Below are 7,380 nucleotides of genomic sequence, written 5' to 3'. Positions count from 1 at the left end.
GTGATGGACTTAGAATTAGGAAGTCCTGAATTCAAATCCTGCCTCAGTTACTTATCAACCACCTGACCCTGGGTAAGTCACTTAACCTCTCTCAGCCTCAGTTTCTACATCTCTAAAGGGTGACTTTGTTAAAGTGGAGATGATAACAGCAACTACCAACATGGTTATTATGAGAATTAAATGAGATAAAATTTGTAAAATATTTTACAAACCTTAAAGTACTATACAAATGCTAGTTATTATTATTATTATTAGTAGTAGTAGTACCATGCCACATCATACTTAACCTCTGGGAAACTCAGTCCCGTTTCCGCAAAAGGATAATAATTAATAACAACAACAGCAGCAGCACACTATCTACCTGAAAGGGTTTTATTGAAGAAAATTCTTTGGAAACTTTGAAATGCTATAGAATGTGAGTTGTCGTCATCTTTCCCCTGCCCTTTAATCTAGCCTGATTCCCCCAGTATCCAAAGAACCGTGATGCTTGAGCATTCCAGGCACTGAACAGAACAGGCAGTAAGAGGAAAGTGATAAGGGCTTAGAATGAAATAACAGCACAAAGAAATGGGACTGTAATGCACTACTTATCCAGAGCTCATCTCTCAGCCTCTCAAAGCACAACTGCAAAACACAGGGGAAGCAAAGATGTCTGTCTCTAAGATGCAAAACACAGGGGAAGCAAAGATGTCTGTCTCTAAGATGCCCAAAATGGATACCGCAAACTACCAGGAACACAGTGTGTGACAAAGGAATGCTGGATTAGGAATACAAAGACCCAGTTCCAGATCCTGATTCTCCCATTGGCTTACCCGTGTGACTTTGGGCAATTCACTGCATACATCCCTTTATCCAAGTCTCCTTCTCCTCATCTGCAAAGTGAGGGAGTAGGACTAGATGATTTCTAAGGTCTCTCGCAGCTCTAAATTCTATAATAAGTCCATACATTGTACTTTGAAAAGAGAGCCTATTGACTCTTATTTTAAATACAAATCTAACATGCTTGGTTATATGGCTTCTCATCCTATTGGATTTTCTAAGTGGCCACTTAGGAGAGTTCAGGGGGGTACTACTGGAGGCTGGAACTTTGAAAACTGTAAGAAATAACAGCTAGGAGCAAAGGAGGGGCAGAAAAAAGTACCAACAGCCAAAAACAACGAAAAAGCACAGCCATCGTAGATCATCTAGTTTGAGGGTAAATATTCCTACATAGTTTAATAGGTCTTGAGAAAACTATTGAATTACAGGACTGAGGAATGATTGAATGAGTGAACATTTACAAAATGCTTACTATGTGCCAAGCACTGTCTTAAACACAGGGGATGTGTTATTGTTTTTTCTAGCTCAGTATGATAGCTTTTTTAGGTAGTTTGATTGGGACAGTGTTGAATAGATAGATTGGTCAGGTAAAATCGTCATTTTTGTTTGGTTGTATTTTTTTGCTCTTTGGAGGGGGTAGAGCAGGGCAGTTGGGGTTAAGTGACTTGCCCAAGGCCACATGACTAGTAACTGTATTAAGTGTCTGAGGCTGGATTTGAACTCAGGTCCTCCTGACTCCAGGGCCGGTGCTCTATTTACTGCACCACCTAGCCACCCCTGAAATTGATCCTAAGAAAAGTTGAAGCCCTTTGGCTCTATCCCTATGGGATAAATGATTTCCTACAGCTCTTTGAAATTTAATTCATAGCATCAAATTCACACCTTCCTTTTTATGTCTAATATGCCCAGTGAAGGGGCAACTAGGTGGCACAATGGATAGAACACTGGGCCTGGAGTCTGGAAGACCTGAGTTTGGATCTGGCCTCAGACACGTACTAGCTGTAGGACCCTGGGTAAGTCATTTAACCCTGTTTGCCTCAGTTTCCTCATCTGCAAAATGAGCCGGAGAAGGAAACAGTAAACCACTCCAGTATCTTTGCCAAGAAAGCCCCAAATGGGGTCATGAAGAGTTGGATACAATTGTAAAACAACAGCAACAAACAACAATGTAAATCTAAATAACTTTAAAATGAAAAGATTCACAGTTGGTCAGGAACTTCTAAGAGTTGATCTCAAGCTAGATATCATAAAGAGAAAATCGCAGTGTAGGGTGGAGAGGACCTCAAGTACTAGATGAGGGACTTAACTGGCATCTTGGGGCATCTTCTCCCTTTCCTTCTCCTCCCTCTCTCTCTTCCCCCCCACCCCTGCCAAAAGCAGAATAGTCAGTATGGCTTTGACTTCTCTTCATTAGGGTTCTGGGTTTACTTCTACAGAACTTTCTCCATCCTTCACATTCATTCATTCACTCAACACCACCATGCTTTGTGCAGAGCACAAAGGAACTTACAGTCTATTAGATTTCCTTGTTGGTAAAGAACAATGGAACTTGTATAACTGAGGACCAGCTAGGACACAAGTTCAAATCCAACCTCAGACACTTACTAGCTGTATGACCAGGGGCAGTCACTTAACCCCAATTGCCTCAACAAAATAAAATAATGATTTCTACAACTGTGTTGACATTCCAGGGGATCACGGGCTTTAGAAATAAAATGGAACTTTTCATATTTTACAGAAAAGGGATACTGAAGCTGAAGGAAAAGACATGATTTGCTCCAGATCACATAGGTAGTAAATGGTGGAGCTGGGATTCAAAGCCACCTCCTTTGACCCCCAATCCAGAACTCCATTCGTTCCCTCCCCATTTGTCCTAATAGGCAGCACAAGTTGAATAAGGACACATTCTCAAGAAATTTTTTTTGGTATTAGCACTTTTAATCCAGGAACAAAACCTGGTTTAAGCTCATAGGTTTAAGCTCATATAGTCTGCATAATTCAAGAAACTACTTGTTGAATCAATGAAATATTCACTTAGTGGCTACTCTGCCCAGGGAACCTCAGAGCCTCCAACAAAAGGTTCAAAAGCCTGTTTTAATGAACCTGTTAATTGTTATTTCCCTCGTGGATTTTAGCCCCTGCCCTGGCTTTAGTTAGTGAACTTTTAACTTCAATTCAATAAGCACTGATTAAATTTGTAACTATATATATAACACCCTATGTCTCCCAGGTGCTGAGAGACAATGACAAAAATGAAATAGGTCCTGCCCTCAAGGAGTTTACGTTCTATAGGGGTGGGAAGACAGGGGGAGGTGGGACAGGGGACAATAATATATACACAGAAAAGCAGGAACAGCCTCTAACCAAAGTCATTTCCAGAACAAAATGCTAATAATTGCCAGGACCTGTGAGTTGGGAGACACTCAGAGGCTATGCAGGCCACCCCACAGCTGAACAAGAATCCCTCTATGATATTCCCTGATAATAACAATAACTAACTTATATAGCCCTTTGTATAGCATCCTTTATTTTGATCACCACAATAACCTTGAGAGATAAGTGATAATATTATCCTTATTTTGACAAATGAGGGAATTAAAGCAGATTGAGGTTATATGACTTTGCCCAGGTGTCTGAGGCTGGATTTGAACTCAGATCTTCCTGGCTCCAGTTCCAGAACTCTGCCCACTGCGCCACCAGCTTCCCCTAGATATCTGATCTTTGCTTAGAGATTTACACCGAGAGAATCCAATAGACTTGAGACTAATGCCATCAGTAGACAATTACCTTGTATTTAACAGTACTTTTAATGATGCTTTTTAATCTTGTCCCAAGGGAAGCTCATGTGTGCTGTGAATAAGTGGCATTTGTGAGTCAGCACTTGGCTCAGAGCCTGCACACAGTAGACCCTTATTGACACATCCAAAGGAAGAGCATCGAGTACCTTGGTCCCAGCATAAGGAGACTTGGGCCTTCCAGTTCCCAGCTTGGATATATGGATAATCTGTGCCCTTGGGCAAGTCATTTCACTCCCATCTGTGTGTTTCCAGCTATAAAAAATGGGACTAATGATCCTTTTTTTTCCCCTTAACTATGGTGATTTTTCTAAAGCACAGATCTGGCCACTTAACTCCCTTACTCCATAAGCTGTACTGGCTCCCTACTATCTCCAGGATTCAAGAAGAAATCTTCTCTTTGGCTTTGAAAGCCCTTCATAACCTGGCCCCTTGCCACTTTTCCAGTCTTCTCATGCTTGACCCCCTCTGAACACGCTACAGTACAGCTACACTGACGTCTTTGCTGCTGTCCAACTCCACACCTTTGCCCTGACTGTGTCCCATGCCAGAAATGCTCTCCCCTATCACCCCCGCCTCTTCTTTCCCCTGGATTCTTTCAAGCCTTAGCTCAAATTCTGTCTGCTGCAGGAAGCCTTTCCCAGTCCTCCAGCGCTAAGGACTTCTCTGTTCAGATAGCCTCCAATCAGGTTGGTACATATTTGTTACGTACCTAGTTATTCATATTTTCTATATTCCATTAGACTGTAATATAAGCTCGTGGAATGAAGAGGCTGTGGTTTCTTCTTTTGTTTTATCTCTCTTTGTAGCTCACTGCCTGGCCCATAGTAGGAGCTTACTAGATGCTGACTGACTGACTGACTATGCCAGTCTACCTCAGAGGATTGCTGTCAGGAAAGCAATTCCTAAACCTCCGAGAGTAAGCAAACTGGGCAGCACGTTCAAGAATCCCACATCACTCTCTACTGACAAAGCCCACCTTTTTTAACACTGATGTTCTCAGGGATGTTATATGGCTAAGAGTCCTTGGGGATCCCTTATAGGCCAGACCCCTAGCTCTGAATATATAAAATCTGTGAAAGTCAATTGTCCTTTAAAAGAGGCCCCATGGCTAATTGTTACACACACACAGGCACACAAACACACACAGACACACACAGGCACACACACACAGGCATGCACACACGCACAGGCACACATTCAGACATACACACACAGACACACACAGAGACACAGACAAACACACACACTCTAGCTCATCTGTTTTCCAAGCAAGGGTGGTGTGGGGGTCCAAAGGTTCCACCCCCTAAGCACAGGGCTCATCACATTGTAAGTGCTTAATAAATGCCTGCTAATTGGCTGGTTGGATGGTGCCCTTGGGGGCTTCTCAGAGTGAGGTATATTTTCACCAATGCCCATGACCTAGCCAGGCATCCATGCTGGATAAGGTGCCAGTGTCTCATCCACTAAACCCTCTGCTTCAAAGTGACTGAGCAAAAGCTCCAAGGCCAAGCGTTCACTTACATCTCCTCTCAAAATAGTCATAGCCTTGAAAGGAGGCCAGAGGTTGTAGGCTTGTTCACATCCCTAACGGAACTGGTGAAAAATCTCTAAGCAAAGCAGATTACTATAAAAAGTATGAAAAGAAGATATGGCCCTCTGTGAGAGAAACTGGGACAATGCCAGCAGTCTCTTCTCTGAACCTAGCTGTCTGATGGCAACAGAACAGATGCTCCCTGAGGCCAAGGCAATGTGGTGTAATGGATAAAAGGATAGCTTTGGAGTCAGGGAGACCCGGGTTCAAGTCCTGCCTCTGAAACATGCTAGTTGTGTGCCTTTGGACCAATCACACCATCTCTTAGTGTTTTATCCAACTCTCCAAGAATATAAATTCTGGAGGCATTTCTAAACTTTGTCAGTGGAGGAAGTCTCCATACTTGGAATTTCCTATAGTGATGGAATCATAGGATTAAAAAAAATGTATCATTTATTTCCAGAAACAATCAACCAATGAGATCACTTTTTATTGAAAACCCTCTTTCTAAGGGCAAGTGGTTGGCCCATTCTCCAAGCCTGACCAAGCCAGCCTCTCTCAGGTGGGCCCAGGGCCCTCTCCTGTTCACTTACCAAACATACATCAGGATCATGGTCTGCCAGCACAGGACTGGGTGTGTCACCAGGTTGAGGACACCAGGTGCTGAGGCTTCTATTTTCCCTGACCCTCCAAGTGGTTTCAGTTTTATCCTCAGCTTCTCTTTTCCTTTATCACAAGCTATGTAGTGCATTATGGCCTCAACTTTTTCCATGGCCCCTTGGGAATGCAGCCACCTTGGTGATTCAGGAAACAGACTGCCAAAAAAAAGAGGCACAAGACCATGAAAACTCATTCCAGCCAGACACACTGTCCTCAGAGCCTCCCTTTTCTCCTTCAGAAATCAGTTAGAGGCATAGGCTTATAAGGTCATCATGGCTGCATTTTCAGGCTTGGAGAACAGGGGGAGGGCCCAGCTGGTTTGCAGAGCTAGGGGAATCAGCAGCTATTTCCGATTTCAAGGTAATGCTAAGCAACTGCAATAGCTTGTCTGTCCCAGTGTTTCCAAATCAAGCCTATCTTCAAGGCTGCTTCGGCTTTCTGCTCTATCATGGGAAAATAAATGAGCCCCCATGCCATCCAGAGTCACTGCCAGATCTGGAAACCCAGCAACAAGACACAAAGAGGACCCTGCCTGGTAACCTGGGAAGTTTCCATGGCTAAGACTCCAGGGCCCTCCATAAACAAGGCTTCTCTATCTCAGCCTTGTAAAGGGGGCTTAGTTGTTATGGGGTCTGAGCTTTGTGATCCTGGGATAAGAGCTCAAAAGTAGGAACTTCAGAGTCATCTAGCCAATCAATCAGCATTTGTTAAGCATGCCAGGCACTGTGCCAAGCCTTTCACTTGACCAAGGAGGAAACTCAAGTCCAAGGCCACACGGGGAGGAAGCGAGAGGCCGCCTTTGCAGCCAGGCTCTCTGATGCTGGAGTCAGGTGCTTCCCTCCATCCTCTCAGCTCCAGGGCAGGGGTCTTGTTCTATCTTCATTTTGTAGCCCTACACTAGCATATTCACCAACAAAAAGCCCTCAGATGTCCTCCAATATGGAAAAGGTATCCGAGTAGGAAAAGTATCATGGCAAATGTTTGGCATGGCTGGACTTGGAGACTGAAAACCTGGCTTCAAATCCTCCCTCTGCCCTCTGGGATTCTAGCAAAGCCACTTAACCTTCTAGTGCCCGAGGCGACTCTCTAAGACCATCACTGTAAAGAAAATGTTAATAAAAGGAGTTTGCTCACCAGAAGTTGAAGGTCTGGTGAGATGAAGAATGAAATCAGTGTAAAGTGGGGGATCTGACTCGTGGGGGGCAACATTCTTAGGGCGGTGAAAAGAGGATTGGAGCTCAGATCCATCTCTGTGACTTCCTGCCTTGAGTAAGTCACTTAACCACTCTGCCTTATCTGTAAGATGAGGGTGCTGGCCTAGATGATCCAGAAATCATCTCCTGGAACTTTAAGCTCCTAGAGGGCAGGGATTATCTTTTGTCTCTCTTTATACTCCCAGCATTTAGCTGTGTGAGCGGCACTTAGTGAATATTCATTGACTGACTGTGATCCTGTGACTTTGGAGGAACAGTCATTCACTGATGGCCTTTTAGCTCAGTTTCCCAGAGTAGAAGAGGAGAAGGCATAAAGAACTCTGTAGTCTGAAGATCTGGGTTCAAATTCTGCCTCTAC

General features: G+C 43.8%; 1 pseudogene; it reads right to left on the bottom strand.

Annotated features, from left to right (window-relative positions):
- LOC138172097 (solute carrier family 22 member 15-like) overlaps positions 1-7,380 on the bottom strand; it is a 98,103-nt pseudogene that overhangs the window by 45,196 nt on the left and 45,527 nt on the right.

This window comes from Petaurus breviceps, unplaced genomic scaffold, assembly GCF_028583685.1.
Source record: "Petaurus breviceps papuanus isolate PSGF00001 unplaced genomic scaffold, PetGlider_PUasm1.0 490, whole genome shotgun sequence".
Classification (NCBI taxonomy): domain Eukaryota; kingdom Metazoa; phylum Chordata; class Mammalia; order Diprotodontia; family Petauridae; genus Petaurus; species Petaurus breviceps.
The sequence above is the reverse complement of the archived record's forward strand: the minus strand, read 5'-3'. Positions and strand labels throughout refer to the sequence as shown.